The sequence below is a fragment of the Molossus molossus genome, unplaced genomic scaffold (assembly GCF_014108415.1).
Source record: "Molossus molossus isolate mMolMol1 unplaced genomic scaffold, mMolMol1.p scaffold_m16_p_18, whole genome shotgun sequence".
Classification (NCBI taxonomy): Eukaryota; Metazoa; Chordata; class Mammalia; order Chiroptera; family Molossidae; genus Molossus; species Molossus molossus.
Window position 1 is genome coordinate 34,432,595 of NW_023425353.1, and position 16,646 is coordinate 34,449,240.

At 38.4% G+C, this 16,646-nt stretch overlaps 1 protein-coding gene across 1 annotated transcript in view; it reads right to left on the reverse strand.

The window, feature by feature from the left end:
* The window catches only part of PPP2R3A (protein phosphatase 2 regulatory subunit B''alpha), a 135,919-nt gene that overhangs the window by 100,753 nt on the left and 18,520 nt on the right, over nt 1–16,646 (reverse strand). The window contains exon 2 of the mRNA XM_036266450.1: nt 12,976–13,153. The gene's annotated coding sequence lies outside the window, so the exon portion shown is untranslated. The remainder of the gene's footprint in view (nt 1–12,975; nt 13,154–16,646) is intronic.

The following is a 16,646-nucleotide window of genomic DNA, read 5'->3' on the forward strand; positions in this document are numbered from 1 at the left end:
CTCCTTACTATCTAGAGAAGTATCACCTCAGCTCTGCCTTGTTACAACTGCTTCCCAGTTAGTATTTCTTATCTCATCCTCTTTGCCATTTTACATGCAACTAACAAGTACATCTTTCCCAAAGTACTTGTTTGACAATTATTCTCCCATCCTCCTCCTCTCTTTTCTTACTGTCTAAGAAAGAAAGAAAAAAACAACCTTCATTACTGTTCCTGATCCCTGAGTCTCAAACCTTTCCATATGCAGCACTCTCTCTCACCATCAAGTGGATAAATTTACTTAATTATTCTCATACTTTTAAAAAAAAGGCTTCTAAATCATGCTATAATTGCTTTCCAAAAAGGTTCAACCAATGTATTAATCAATAAATACTAAGCACCTTCTATATGCCAGGCACTTGCTAAAAGTTAGGGATAAAGCAGTGAACAAAATAAAGTCCCTGTCCTTACAGGGCTGATAATCTAGTTGGAAAAAGAAAAACAATATGTAAACAAACATATAACTTAGATGGGAATATGTGCTATGGAGAAAAAGGGAGCAGGGGAAAAGGTTTAGAAAGGACTGGAGGATGCTGTGTTATAAAGGGCAGACAGAAAAATCTCACTGACTCATTAACAGAGACCTGAAAGATGAGAGGGAGAAAGATGACGTATTTTGGGTTAAATCATATCAGGAAGATTAACCATAAGTGCAAAGGCTCTGAGGTGGGAGCATACTTGGTTTACTAAATGAATGACAAGGAGGCTAAAGTGGTGGGAGCACAGAAAGCAAGGGGGGAGGGGCAGTGTGGGAGATGAGGTCAGAAAGCAAAGGTGGGAATTTAAATCATGCCGGGTCTGCAGACTACTGTGAAGAATTTGGCTTTACTCTGAGTGAGCTTGGAGACAACTGATGGCTAGTGAGCAGAGGAATGACATGATCAGGCTTATATTTTAAATTGGTAATTTTGGCTATTGTGTTCAGAGGAGACTGGAGAAGAGCAAGATAAGAAGCAGAGAGAAAAGTTAGGGGCTATTACAATAAATTAGGCAAGAAGGTTAGGGGGCTTGGACCAGAAGAGTAACAATGGAGGTGTTTAGATGCTGTATATATTTCAAATGAAGAAGATTAATAACACCAATGCACCATTAATAGCATTAGTGTTTCAACAATAAAGCTTTTACCCATTCAATCATGAGAAACAGAACTTCATTGTTTTCATTTTTATTTCTTCAATCCTAGAAAACTGTTTTGCTTCCTCTCTTCCTTCTTTGGTAAACTGTAATTACTGTTGTCTTATTTAGTTTTATTATCTGGCTTTGTTTCCCATATCTCTAATTATGATTCATTTTTACACTCCAAATATTCTTTCATGGTCTGCCAATGAATTTTTGAATTGTCATGTTTTAAGAAAAATCCTATTGGAATTTGATTACAATAAACATATGAATTATTTTGAAGGAACACTGACATCATTATAATATACAGATTTTCCTCCCACAAAGATAAAAATCTTGATTCCAGCCCAGCTGGTATGGCTCAGTAGATTGAGCATTATCCCATGAATCGAGAGATCCTGGTTTGATTCCCCTTCAGGCCACATGCCTGGGTTGCGGGCTCAATCCCCAGTAGAGGTTGTGTAGGATGCAGCCGATTGGTGTTTGTCTCTCACATCAATGTTTCTCTCTCTCTCTCTAAAAAAATCAATAAAAACATATTTAAAAAATAATCTTAATTCCAATAATATTCCTTTATTTCTCTCTTTATGGTTTTCCGCAGGTAGGTCACCCTCATTCTTCTTGTCCTTCAGTGTCTTAACTTGGTTGCTATGTGAAAAGATCTTTGTTGCTATGTCTCATCCTCCACTTCCTTGATGGCTTACATAAAACTAGATATCATACAGAATGGATGAAGCTGAAACAGAAAGAAGTTCCACAGTAAAGGAAGTGACTAGTAATTTTATTTTTAAATCCTCACCTGAGGATATTTTTCCATTTATTTTCAGACAGAGTGTGGGGGGAGAAACATCAATTGAGAGAGACACATTGATTGGTTGCCTTCCGCACAACCTTGACCAGGGCCAGGGACCAAACCACAACCGAGGTATGTGCCCTTGACTGGAATTGAACCCAAGACTCTTTGGTCTGTGGGCCTATGCTCTAACTGTTGAGCCAAACTGGCCAGGGCAGTGCCCAGTAATTTTTAAGTAAAAATACAAAGAAGCCAAAGAAGAATAGTGTTATGGGACAAAAAACTAGAACATGGCAATGGAAGGAATTACCTTTTCAAAAGATGCACAATCAGAAGACAGGGAAGAAATAGCACCAAACATGAAAAACTATGTATCTTTTCAGAAATCCAAGGACTATATATCCTAATATAGGTTACACATGTGATAGATAATACAGGTTATAAAATTGATCTGGGGCAAAATACCTAAGAGTTGTATGTATTTAATTTATCCAGATACCTATTAAAACACATCAGATAAATTCTTAAATTGGCATAAAACTTTTATTTCTATAAAATTTGATAATTAAAGAGGGGAAGTATTTATCTAGGTTTGAATATAACTAAAACAACTGGTTGACAGAAAATATAAGAAAGTCATCATGTAATATTAGAATTTGAAATAGTCAAGGAAGAAACAACACAGGCCAAAGTCAGACATGTGCTTTTTGACCAGTGTTGCTTAATAAAACTTTTTTGTGTTGCCCTGGCCAGTTTGGTTCAGTGGCTAGAGAGTCGGCCTGAGGTCCAGAAAGACCCGGGTTCGGTTTCCGTTAAGGGCACGTACCTCAGTTGCAGTTTGTCCCCGGCCCTGGTTGGTCGTGCAGGTGGCAGCCACTTGATGTGCCCCTTTCATGTCGATGGTTCTCTCTGTCTCTTCCTCTCTCTCCCTCCCACTCTGTCCGAACAAAAAATGGAAAAATGTCCTCGGGTGAGGATTAAAAAAACCAACAAAACAAAACAAAAAAACTTTTCTGTGTTGATGGAAATACTCTACATCTGTGCTGTCTGATAGGACTGATATGGCTGATTATTAGTCACATGGGACTATTAAGCACTTTAAAAGTGAATAATGTTACCTGAAGAACTGAATTTTAACTTTAATTTAAAAATTTTAATTTTGAAATTATTTTAGAATAAAAAAGTTACAAAAATAGTATAGAAAGAGTTCCTGTGTACCCTTAGCCATTTCCCCTACATTAATTACCATAGTACAATGATCAAAACCAGGAAATTGACATTAGTACTATAAACTGAGCTGCAAGTCTTATTTGGATTGCACCAGCTTTGTATGCACTCAATGTTTCCTTTCCCATCCTTCCTCCCTTCCTTTTATAGTAACTACTGACATAATCAGGATACAAACTGTCCCACTGCCTCCCAAAAAACCCCTCACGCTACCCTTTTGGAGTTCCACAGTCACCTCAATCTTAATTCTTGGTGACTACTGATTTGTTCTCCATCATTGTAATCTTGTCATTTCAAGAATGTTTTATGTGTAAAATTACAGATATAAGCTTTTGAGACTGGTTCTCTCACTTAACACAATGATTTTGAGAGTCATTCACTTTACTGCATGTATCAACAGTTCATTCCTTTGTTGCTGAGTAGTATTCCATTGTATGGATATATCACAGTTTGTTTACCCATTCACTTATTAAAGGATATTTATGTTGTTTCCAACTTTTGAATATTAGTGCACAGATTTTTGTGTGAATATGATGGGTTGTAGGTTAAACATATCTTTATAGAAACTGCCAAACTGTTTACTAGAGTGGCTATACCATTTCATATTCCACCAGCAATGTATGAGAGACACAGTTGATTCCACATCCTCTTCAGCATTTGGGGTTTTCAGCATTTTCTATTTTAGCCATTCTAATAAGTGTGTAGTGTTAGCACATTGTGGTTTTAACTTACATTTCCCCAATGGCTAATGATGTTGAACATCTTTTCCTGTGCTTATCAACCAGCCCCATAACTTATTTGGAGAAGCACTGTTTAAATCTTTTGCCCATTCTAATTATTTTTAACTTAAAAAGCTACATGGGGCTATTGGCCATCATACTGAACAGTATAGTTGCAGATAACAGAAATGAAGCTTTCAGAAATTCTGATTTAAAAAAAAAACCCATGAAGGAAAAAGAAGATAAGGCAAAATCAAGACTGGTAGGTTTTAAAAATGAAATTTGATTAACTTGTCAGAAGAAAAGTGGTGGGGAGAAGAGTTAGAGAACTGGTAACAAATTTAAGTCTTTGAGTTTATGTTTTGAACAGACATGAATAGTAGAGTGAGGGAGCACATAATAAAGCCAAACCCTAAGGGGTGGCACCAATTTCAATAAGTTTACAGTCTAAAATGATTTGATTTTTTTTTTTTTTAATGGCAAAGAAACAAAGATTACTTTCCTGGTATTTGGTTTAGATCTGTGGGTGGCAAATTCTGCCTTTTTATTCAGACCATGGTTCAACTGATGCCTAATTGTCCAGCTAGAATCCCAGACATGCAATTTAATCCAACTATTCTCAATCAGAGATACAACCTAACTCAGAACCACGATGCTACCTTATGTCTCTAAGTGAAAGCCAGGCTGCATGAGTCTGAATCCCCATACTGCTGCTTACAGCTGTGTGGCTTTACACGAAAGGGTTAACTGTCAAAGACTGTTTCACCTGCAAAATGGAGATAATACCCACTTCCCGAGGATTAGGTTAACATGTCAAATGCTTAGAACAATACCCAAGACACAGGAAATGCTCAATAATTATTGGTATAATGTACCAATCAAATATTTTCTACTTTGAACCAGGTCCTGGGAGAATGATGCTGAATAATTCATCACAATGGCGCTCTGTTTTTTTTTTTTTTAATCCTCACTGGGGATATTTTTCCACTGATTTTTTTTTTTTCAGATAGACATATAGAAGGGGAGGGAGGGAGGGAGAGAGAAACATCTATGTGAGAGAGAAACATCAACTGGTTGCCTCCTGCACGACCCTGACCAGGGCCAAGGATCAATCTGCAACCTAGGTACGTGCCCTTGATCAGGAACCAAACCCACAACCCCTTTGGTCCACAGGCCAATGCTCTTAACTGCTGAGCCAAACTGGCCAGGATAGTGCACTTACTGTTTAGTGGGGCAATGAAAGAGGTAGGCACAGTAGGTATCAGGAGTACTAGGGTGGGGCTTCAGTTTTACCCCATAATGCTCTCACAGTTAATACATGCTCTTTTTATAAAGGTTAGAAAATATTTGTAAGTAAAAACAGTTTAATTACCCATATCACCATTCAGAAATAACCAGTTAATATTTTTAGGAATATACATTCTGACATTTCTTTTTCTTTTTATTAATCCTTACCTGGGAATATTTTTCCACTGATTTTCAGAAAGAAAGGGGGGGGAGGGGGGGAGAAGCACTGATTTGTTTCACTTATTTATGCATTCATTGGTTGCTTCTTGTATGAGATTGAATCCACTACCTTGGTGGACTAGGAAGATGTTCTAACCAACTGTTTAGTTTTTCTCTTATAATACATTCCAAATAGTAGAGTGCTGAGTCAACACACACACACACTTTTGAAAGGTTCTTAGATACACAGGGTTAATCTGTCCTCCAGAAAAACAACAAACTTATACTTCCAATATCAGGGTAAGAGACTCATTTCCCCACATTCTCCTTGAGTGATACCTCTCACTAAATCTTTGCTAATCTGCCCGGCCCATGTGGCTCAGTGGCTGAGCGACATCCCATGGACTGAGAGGCCCTGGTTCAATTCCTGGTCAGGGCACATGCCTGGGTTGTGGGCTCAATCCCTAGTGAGGGGCGTGCAGGAGGCAGCCAACTGATGTTTCTATTTTTCTCTCTAAAAAATTAAATAAAAACATATTTTAAAAAAACTTTGCTAATCTGATAGAGAAAAAAATGGAAGTGCATTGTTTTAATCTGCACCTAAACAGCTTTTTATTTACTTAGTAGACATTTTGTGTTGTTTATTTGGGAAGCCTTTTTTTTATGCTCTTTGTCCATATTGGAAAAGAGCATCCAAATCAGACTGAGGAGTCAGGAAAGGCTTCCTAAAATAAGAAATATAGAAGTACCTAGGTTTGAAGGATTGATGAGAATTAATTAGACAAATAGGAAGGAAAGAATACTCTAGGCAGAGGGAACATAGATGTGAAGACTCAGAGGCCTAACATGGCACAGTGAGTTCAGAACTACAAGTAGTTTTAGCTAAATTCATGTGGGGAATGCAGAGAATAGCAGGAACTAGACCACACAGACTACCTGCCTTGTGTGCTAAACTGAGGGTCTGAGCTTTATTTGACAGCTATGGGAAAAACAAAGACTTTTGGGTTGGGGAGTAACATGAGATTCTTGTTTCAGAAAGATCATTCTAGCAGCTGAGCGGAGGCAAGGAAATCAATGAGGAGGATACAGTAATAATCCAGGCAAGAATTGGGGAGAACCTAAACCAAGAATATGGCAGAAGTTAGCAAAGGGGAGGGCACTGATTAGATAGTCAGGGAGGCAGAATGCACAGAACAGGAGGAGGGAAATCGAGAGGGTGGAATCTTGAGTTTCCACCCAAGGGGGACTAGTATGTCTCCTCCCAACACAGACCTTTTTTTTTTTTTTTTTGGTGGTACGAGTCCCTAGCAGGAACCAAACCCAGGACTCTCTGGTCCGCAGTCCGACGCTCAACCGCTGAGCCAAACTGGCCAGGGCAGACTTTTTTTTAAATGAGAAGCCATAGAAAAGATAAAGAGTTTTATTCTGAATGTGTTGTTTGAAGAGGTACCTGTGGAAATCCAAGTGAAATAAATGTGAAGATAAAAACCCAGAGATCAGCAGAAAGATCTGGACTGGAGATGCAGCCCTGAGAGGTTACACAGGGTGAGTGCAGGACAGGGATGAGGATCACTGATATTTTTGGGTTAAACAGAGGAACAAAATTTTTAGAGTGAGGCTAAAAAGGAAGAGCCAATAAGGTAACAGAAAGGCCACTGGTGTTGAATGCTGCTGAGAGGTGAAGGAAAAACAAAAATTACCCACTGGATCTGTCAATATGTAGTAACTTTATATTGGCAAATGGTAACGTACAAGAGTGATATATAATTTAAAATATCTGTTAATATAACCCTAAAAGAACTCTTACAAAAAGTAAAAAGAAGTTCTGAATGATAAGAAAGCACTGTATCATAGTCTGAGTTTTTTTCTTTCTCAAGGCCCATGAAATGATGAGTGTTTTACAATCTTTGATCTGGTGAAATATGGTAAAAATATTCAGTCAGTCTAAACATCTATTGTATCAGTGGTAGAAAGCAAAATATAATAGATTTATTGGCAAATTATAGTTAATCATTCTAAATGTTTACATTTATCCCACCTCAGGTCCTGCTGCCTGCTCATCATTTAATACTTTGTCTCGCCTGGTTCTTTCTTTTTTAAAATATGTTTCTATTGATTTTTTTTTTAGAGAGAGAGTGAAACATCGATCAGCTGCCTCCTGCACGGCCCCCACTGGGGATCAAGCCCACAACCCAGGCATGTGCCCTGATCGGGAATCAAACTGGGACCTCTCATTCCATGGGACGACACTCAATCTACTGAGCCACACCAACAGGGCTCTCCTGGTTCTTTCAGCCCTGCAAAGGGTCAGAGTCTGTTTTCCCAATTTCTGTCTATGTGGCTCATCTGCAGCTTCCAGAGTTCATTCAACTCTTACTATCACTTCCACTTAAGCAGTTTATGATTACTCTACCAAGTACTTTCCAGTGGCTCATAGTATTCCTCCATAGTAAATTGCTATATGGCTACTGCTGATGAAGAGGATTTGTTGTGAAACAAAGGAACAGAAGCAGCAGATAAGAAAAACTGGAGAGAGAGGGCTGAATTTTGAAAGATAAGAGCTTTACCAGGTGAAAAGGGATTCAACTGGACCTTATAAGTGAGAAAAAAACAAAGAAAAAAAACCACACAAATAACTTACAAATGTACAACCTTGTGTGTTTGGTATTGCTGAAGCTGAAAATGTGCAGTATGGATTTTACAGTTTTAAGGTCTCCTCCAAACAGTAAGAACAAAAATAAGAATGTAAATTCCATCTTTAAAGAACCTATGTCCGGCCGGTGTGGCTCAGTGGTTGAGCACTGACCCATGCAGCAAGAGGTCGCTGCTTCGATTCTCAGTCAGGACACATGCCCAGGTTGTGGGCCAATCCCCAGTGGGGTGCATGCAAAAAGCGGCCAGTCGATGTTCTCTCTCATTGATGTTTCTATCTCTCTCCCTCTCACTTCCTCTCTCTCTAAAGTCAATAAAGGAAAATAAATAAATAAAGAAAGAACCCAGGAGACACCGGTAACCCCAAATCACTATATATGATAGAAAACAGAAGCAGGAATGGTAAATGACTTAACAGAGTAGAGGAGGAAGGGATACTGACAGCAAACAAACCAATTCACCATGCACAACCCAAAAAAAGTCCAGGTCTGGAGGTACCAAGTATGGGCTAGGGTAGGAGATTGAACATAGGGGGATTGTTTGAAATTCTGCAAAGAAATAGACCTCCCCACCTACATTCCACAAACTCAAAAAAATAATCTCTTCTTCACCCTGCTGAGGACAGAAAATTTATTTGCTGGTGAGAAAAATAAACCCGAAAAGCACTAACCCCAGGGCAATCACACACAGAGGGTGGTAAAAGACTGAAAACTGAAATAGATACACTCCTGTCGTATTATATTCTGATTAATAAACCCATCAGCCCCTATCCCCTACTCAGGTCAAGGTCACAAGAAACCAGGCTTATTACTTCCAGGCCCCAGACCCTACTATGGATTAAAGAATCTTTTTCTGGAAATTAGAAACTCCATCTAACCACATGATAGCCTTATAATGAAACCACTTTTCAGAGTCTCACTTTCACTTTAAATCAATTTTATTAATGTATAATTTACATACCATAAAAATGTACATATTAAATGTACAATTCAATCTGATTTAACAAGAACCATGTAACCATTGTCCTAAAAAAAGACATTTACATGACCCTAAAAGTATCCCTCTGACCTTTCCCAATCCCTAACCCACAATATCTGTCAAACACTGATCTGATTCCTATCGCTACAGATTAGTTTTGCCAGTTCTAGATCTTCATATGAATGTAATAATAATATATATATTTTTCAGTCTGGCCTCTCTCACTCAGCACAATGGTTTTGAGATTCATCCATGTTTCTGCATGTATTAACTGCATATTTCTTTTTATTGCTTAGTAGATATTTTACTATATGATTATACCAAAATTTGTCTTATCTATTAGCCAGTTGATAGACATTTGGGTTGTTTCCAGTTTGGGCTATTACTAATTAAAGCTGTTATGAACAGGCAAGTAAAAGTCTTTCTGTGGATGTTTTCATTTCTTTTGGGTAATTAAAATGGAATTACTGAGTCATAATAAGTGTACATTTAACTTTATAAAAACCTGTAAAACTGTTTTCCAAAGTGGTTCTACCATTTTACATTCTCATCAACACTTGAGAGCTTTAGTGACTCTACATCCTTTTGGATATCTGTCAGTTTCTTTAATTTTAGGGGGTATGAAGTGTTATCCCACTGTGACTTTAATTTACATTTCCCAAATGACTAAGGATGTTGAATACTTTTTCAAAGGCTTTGATATATATCTTTATGAAGTGTCTATTCAAATATTTTGAGTTGTCTTTGATTATCCAGTTCTAAGAGTTCATTTATATATTTCAGATACAATTATTTTCTCTGGTCTGTGGCTTCCCTTTCCATTTTCTTAGCAGTAGGAGGTTTTAATCCTACTAATTTTTATTAATCCAAATAGTCAATTTTTCTTTTATAGTTAATACATTTGTATCCTGTCTTAAAAATCTTTGTTATACCAAGGCCATGAATATCTTCTCTTAAAGCTTTTTGTGGGGTAGTTCTATAGTTCCAACTCTTAGATTTAGCGCCATTAATTTTTATGAATGGTATAAGGCTGAGTTTGAAGATCATTCAGGATCATTTATTTGTTCAAATGACCGTGCACACTGAGTTACGTTAGAGCCTTTGTTGAGAAACAAATGGCCAGATATACACCAATACCATCTGGGATTTTGACTGGAATTTCAATGCATTTAAATCTCCATTTGGTGATAATGATCTTAACAATATTAAATCTCTAATCCATGCAATCCATGAACATAGTATATGTTTCCTTTTATTCAGATGCTCTTTAATTTTTCTCAGCAATATCTGTAGGTCTTTCATTACATTTATTCCCAAGTAGTTTATGTCTTCCGACGCTAATGCAAATGTACTATTATTTTATTTTCATTTCCCATTGTGTTTGTTGCTCGTGTATAGAAACATATTTGACTTATTTATTTTTAATTTTTTTTTCTTTATTGATTTTACAGAGAGAGGAAGGGAGAGGGAGAGACAGATGGAACCATCAATAAGAGAGAACATCGACTGATTGCCTCCCACATGCCCCCCACTGGGGATCTGGTCTACAACCTGGGCATGTGCCCTGACCGGAAATTGAACTGGTGACCTCTTGGTGCATGGGTTGATGGTCAACCAGTGAGCCACACCGGCCAGACAAAACACACCTGATTTAAAAAGCTAAAAAATTGAGAGTGGTTGTCTCTGAGGAGCAGCCTAGTTGGGAGTGAAAACTCAGAAACTGATATTTTTTAAAAGCCCTTTAGGCATTGACATTTTATTTATTTATTTATTTTTTAATCCTCACCTGAGGATATTTTTCCATTTTTTGTACAGATAGAGTGGGAGGGAGGGAGAGGAAGGGAGAGAGAGAGAGAGAAACATCGACGTGAAGGGACACATCGAGTGGTTGCCACCCGCACGACCAACCAGGGCCGGGGACAAACTGCAACCGAAGTACGTGCCCTTAGCGGGAACCAAACCCGGGTCTCTCCGGACCACAGGCCGACGCTCTAACCGCTGAGCCAAACCGGCCAGGGCTAGGCATTGACATTTTAAATATAAGAATTACTATGTAATATTATTAACAAATTTATTTATTTATTTATGTAATGTATTTTTTAGAGAGAGAGGAAGAGGTAGAAACATCGATGTGAGAAAGGAACATCGATTGGCTGCCTCCTGCATGCCCCCTACTGGGGATGTGACTCAACCGGAATTGAACCAGGACCTCTCAGTCATGGGATGATGCTCAATCCACTGAGCCACACCAGCTGGCCTATTAACAAATTCAAATAATTAAAATTGGGTTATAGGGAGATGTAAAGATAAGGTTGGGGTTGATTATTGTGTGCTAAGGCCGGAGGGCAGAGGTGTAGGGGAGATGAATTCAGCTTTAGGTATGGGCTGTTTTGGTGGAACATCCAGAAGATATTCCTCATGCAGATGGATATATGTGGCACTGAAGTGATAGGAGCTGAAAGTACAGGTCTGGTCTGGCTGGTGTGGCTCACTGGTTGAGCATCGACCCATGTACCAAGAGGTCGCAGGTTTGATTCCCAGTCAGGGCACATGCCCAGGTTGTGGGCCCAATCCCCAGTGGGGAGCATGCAGGAGGCATCCAAGGGATATTCTCTCTCATTGATGTTTCTATCTCTCTTCCTCTCCCTTCCTCTTTCTATAAAATCAATAAAGAAAAAATAAAAAAGAAAGCAAAGGTCTGGAATAAGCACCAAATAAAGGTTTTAAAACCACAAAAAGTGGACAAGGCTGAACAAGCATGGCATGAAAAAAGGGTCAAGGACAAAATTCTGAGGAAGCCTGGCATGTATGAGGCTGACATGAGGCGAGGAGAAGGATGCCAGGAAGAATACAGAGAATTAATTTTCAAAGGGCAGGTAGAGAACCAGCCAAATATGACATGGAAGTCAAGGGATGAAAGTGTTGCATTCCTCTAACATGCTGAATTCCAAAGATTCTTTTTACCAATAAACATTAGCGCTATAGTCTCCAGTCTTCTTTTACAGGTTATTTCTCCCTAATTTAATGAAGAAATTTGGGAAGTTAATAAAACCTTAAACAACATAAATGTAATGATGGAAAATAGAGAATGGTGTTACATGTATTTTTCATATTGCTATTGATGTGTTCTATTTCAGGAAACATCTGGAACAGAAAGTATGAGGTAAAGAACTTCCACTGCTTATCTCAACTGATGAAATGGTTGAAGACAGTGGTCAACATAAATCTTATAGATACAAGAGAGAATTGGTTGAACATCCAAGTCACTTAAATGGGACATGTGAAGAAAAGGAAGAGAAAAAATTGTAGAAAAATGACTGAAAGCTTTTTATTTAACAGAGTACACAAGGTGTGATGATTCAGAAGTAATGAGTCATTTAGAAATAATAAAACTATTAGTTTGCCTGGAAAATACAGGCACTCTCTAGTGGATGACTCAGTATGAAAACTGATCCCAAGAGAAAATTTTAGAGGAATACAAAACCATATACCATGGAACTACTTGTCAGAAAAAAAAGAGACCTGGAATTTTTTTTTTTTATCCTCACCCGAGGACATTTTTCCATTTTTTGTTCAGATAGAGTGGGAGGGAGAGAGAGAGAGAGAGAAACATTGACGTGAAAGGGACACATCGAGTGGCTGCCTCCCGCACGACCCAACCAGGGCCGGGGACAAAATGCAACCGAGGTACATGCCCTTAGCAGGAACCGAACCTGGGTCTCTCCAAACTGCAGGCCGATGCTCTAACTGCTGAGCCAAACCAGCCAGGCAAGACCTGGAATATTTTATTTGTTGTGTTCACTTCAAAAATAATTGAGAAAACAAATGAAGAAATTTCTTGGAAAGGAAGATTTTCTGATGCTCAAATATATATGAATATGAAAGAATAATTATTGTTTTAGGTTTAGGGCTAATGTCCTAATGAGACTAAAAGTAAAATAAGAACATTTCAGTAGCAGGCTTGATTTGAGCTTATGGAAATTAGAAGTGCTTAAAAACTTACTTTTAGCAGAGAAACAGGAAATGTGGCTGAGGGGAAAAGCACCAAAAGGGCAGTCAGGAGCCCCTTCTCTCAGTTTCAGCTTCTGCACTGACCAGCTAAGTAAGCCGATCAAGTCACTTCCCTCACTGGGATTTTACCTTCTCTTCTGGAAAAACAGGATGAAAGATGGCTCTGGGATCTAGGGAACACAAAAAAAGCAAATAATTGTTTTCTTGGTTAGACTTAGGAAAAAAAGCTATATTTTATCAGATAACTATTTTATATTCCTTGATGTGGGAAGCACAATGAAATGGCTATTAATTTTTAATTAATGTAATTTGCAAAGCTACAGATTTTTCTGAGTACTGGCTCTCCAAGGAAAAAGTGGGGGTTAAACTTTACTGTTTATAATTTTTAAAAATTTTGTTATTATATACCAAAATATCAACAATAGTTGTCTGTCTGCTGGTATTTTAAGTTAAATTCACGTTTTCCTTTTCTAAGTCTTTTTCTATTTTTTCTATTTTTCGTTCAGACAGAGTGGGAGGGAGAGAGAGGAAGAGAGAGAGCGAGAGAGAGAGAGAGAAACAATGACATGAAAGGGACACATTGAGTGGCTGCCACCCACATGACCAACCAGGGCCGGGGACAAACTGCACCGGAGGTACGCGCCCTTAGCGGGAATGGAACCTGGGTCCCTCCGGACCGCAGGCTGACGCTCTAACCACTGAGCCAAACCGGCCAGGACTAAGTCGTTTTCTTATTTTGGGGGAGCTATATAAAAATCAAATTACAAAAGATTGTTAACAACTACTATGAACAATTATATGGCAACAAATTCGACAATCTAAGTGAAATGGACAAATTTCTAGAAACACATAGTCTCCCAAAACTAGATCAGGAAGAGATAGAAAACTTGAACAGACCAATAACAACAGAAGAAATTGAAGATGTAATCAAGACTCTCCCAGCAAACAAAAGCCTAGGCCCGGATGGCTTCATGGGGGAGTTTTACCGAACATTCAAAGAAGAACTAATACCCATTCTCCTCAAACTATTTCAAAAAATTCAAGAACAAGGAAGACTTCCAAACTCGTTTTATGAAGCCAGCATAATTCTAATTCCAAAACCAGAAAAAGACACAACAAAGAAAGAAAACTACAGGCCAATATCCCTGATGAATATAGATGCCAAAATCCTAAACAAAATACTAGCAAATCGGATCCAGCAATAAATCAAAAAAATTATCCACCATGACCAAGTGGGATTCATCCCAGGGATGCAAGGCTGGTACAATATTCGCAAATCCATAAACATGATACACCACATAAATAAAATGAAGAATAAAAACCACATGATAATATCAATAGATGCTGAAAAAGCCTTCGACAAAATCTAGCATCCATTTCTGATAAAAACGCTCAGCAGTGTGGGAATAGAGGGATCATATCTAGACATAATAAAGGCCATATATGAAAGACCTACAGCCAACATCATACTCAATGGGCAAAAACTAAAAGCATTTCCCTTAAGAACAGGAACAAGGCAAGGATGCCCACTTTCGCCACTCCTATTTAACATAGTACTGGAAGTCTTAGCCACAGCAATCAGACAGGAAGAAAAAACAAAAGGGATCCAAATTGGAAAGGAGGAAGTGAAACTGTCATTATTTGCAGATGACATGATACTACACATAGAAAACCCCAAAGACTCCATCAAAAGTTTACTAGACTTAATAAATGAATTTGGCAAAGTAGCAGGATACAAAATTAACGTCAAGAAATCGATGGGCCCTGGCCGGTTTGGCTCAGCGGTTGGAAAGTCGGCCTGCGGTGCAGAGAGACCCGGGTTCGGTTCCCGCTAAGGGCATGTAGTACCTTGGTTGCAGTTTGTCCCCGGCCCTGGTTGGTCGTGAGGGTGGCAGCCACTCGATGTGTCCCTTCATGTCGATGTTTCTCTCTCTCTCTTCCTCTCTCTCCCTCCCGCTCTATCTGAACAAAAAAATGGAAAAATATCCTCGGGTGAGGATTAAAAAAAAATAAAAATAAAAAAAAAAGAAATCGATGGCATTCTTATACACCAATGATGAACTCACAGAAAGAGAAACTAAGCAAAAAATCCCATTTACCATTGCGGCAAAAAAATTAAGATACCTAGGAATAAACTTAACCAAAGAAATAAAGGACCTATTCGCAGAAAACTATAGGTCATTGAAAAAAGAAATATAGGAAGATATAAAAAAGCGGAAGCACATACCCTGTTCATGGATTGGGAGAATTAACATCATTAAAATGTCCATATTACCCAAAGCAATCTATAGATTCAACGCAATCCAAATCAAAATACCAACGGCATGCTTCACAGAATTAGAACAATGATTTCAAAAGTTCATATGGAACCAAAAAAGGCCTCGAATAGCCACAGCAATCTTGAAAAGGAAGAACAAAGTTGGAGGGATCACAATACCAGATTTCAGGTTATACTACAAAGCCACTGTAATCAAAACAGCCTGGTACTGGCACAAGAACAGGCACATAGACCAGTGGAACAGAACAGAGAACCCAGAAATGGACCCAAGGCAATATGCTCAATTAATATTTGACAAAGGTGGCAAGAGCATACAGTGGAGTAAGGACAGCCTCTTTAATAAATGGTGCTAGGAAAATTGGACAGCTACTTGCATAAAAATGAAACTAGACCATCAACTTACACCCTACACGAGAATAAACTCAAAATGGATAAAAGACTTAAATGTAACTCATGAATCCATAAAAATCCTAGAAGAGACTGTAGGCAACAAAATTTCAGATATCATACGCAGCAGAATTTTTACTGACACATCACCTAAGGCAATAGAAACAAAGGAGAAAATGAACATATGGAACTACATCAAACTCAAAAGCTTCTGCACAGCGAAAGATACAATCATCAAAACGGAAAGGCTACCCACTGTATGGGAGAGCATAATTGCCAATGATATATCAGATAAGGGGTTAATTTCCAATACATATAGAGTGCTCATACAACTCCACAAAAGGAAGACAAAGAATCCAATTGAAAAATGGGCAGAGGAACTGAATAGACACCTTTCCAAACAGGACATACAAATGGCTAAGAAACATATGAAGAAATGCTCATCATCACTAATCATCAGAGAGATGCAAATTAAAACAACAATGAGGTATCACCTCACACCTGTCAGAATGGCCGCCATCAACAAATCATCAAACAACAAGTGTTGGCGAGGGTATGGAGAAAAGGGGACTCTAGTACACTGCTGGTGGGAATGCAGACTGGTGCAGCCACTATGGAAAACAATATGGTGTTACCTCAAAAAATTAAAAATTGAACTTCCATTTGACCCAGTGACCCCACTTCTAGGAATATACCCTAAGAAGACTGAAACACCAACCAGAAAGAATACATGTACCCCCATGTTTGTAGCAGCAGTATTTACAATAGCTAAGATCTGGAAACAGCCCAAGTGTCCATCAGTAGACGAATGGATAAAAAAGCTGTGGTACATATACACAATGGAGTACTACACAGCGGTAAGAAAGAAAGATCTCTTATCCTTTGAGACTACATGGAGGGACCTGGAAAGTATCATCCTAAGTGAAACAAGCCAAACAGAGAAAGACAAGTTTCATATGATCTCACTTATTTGTGGAATATAATGAACATAACAGTCT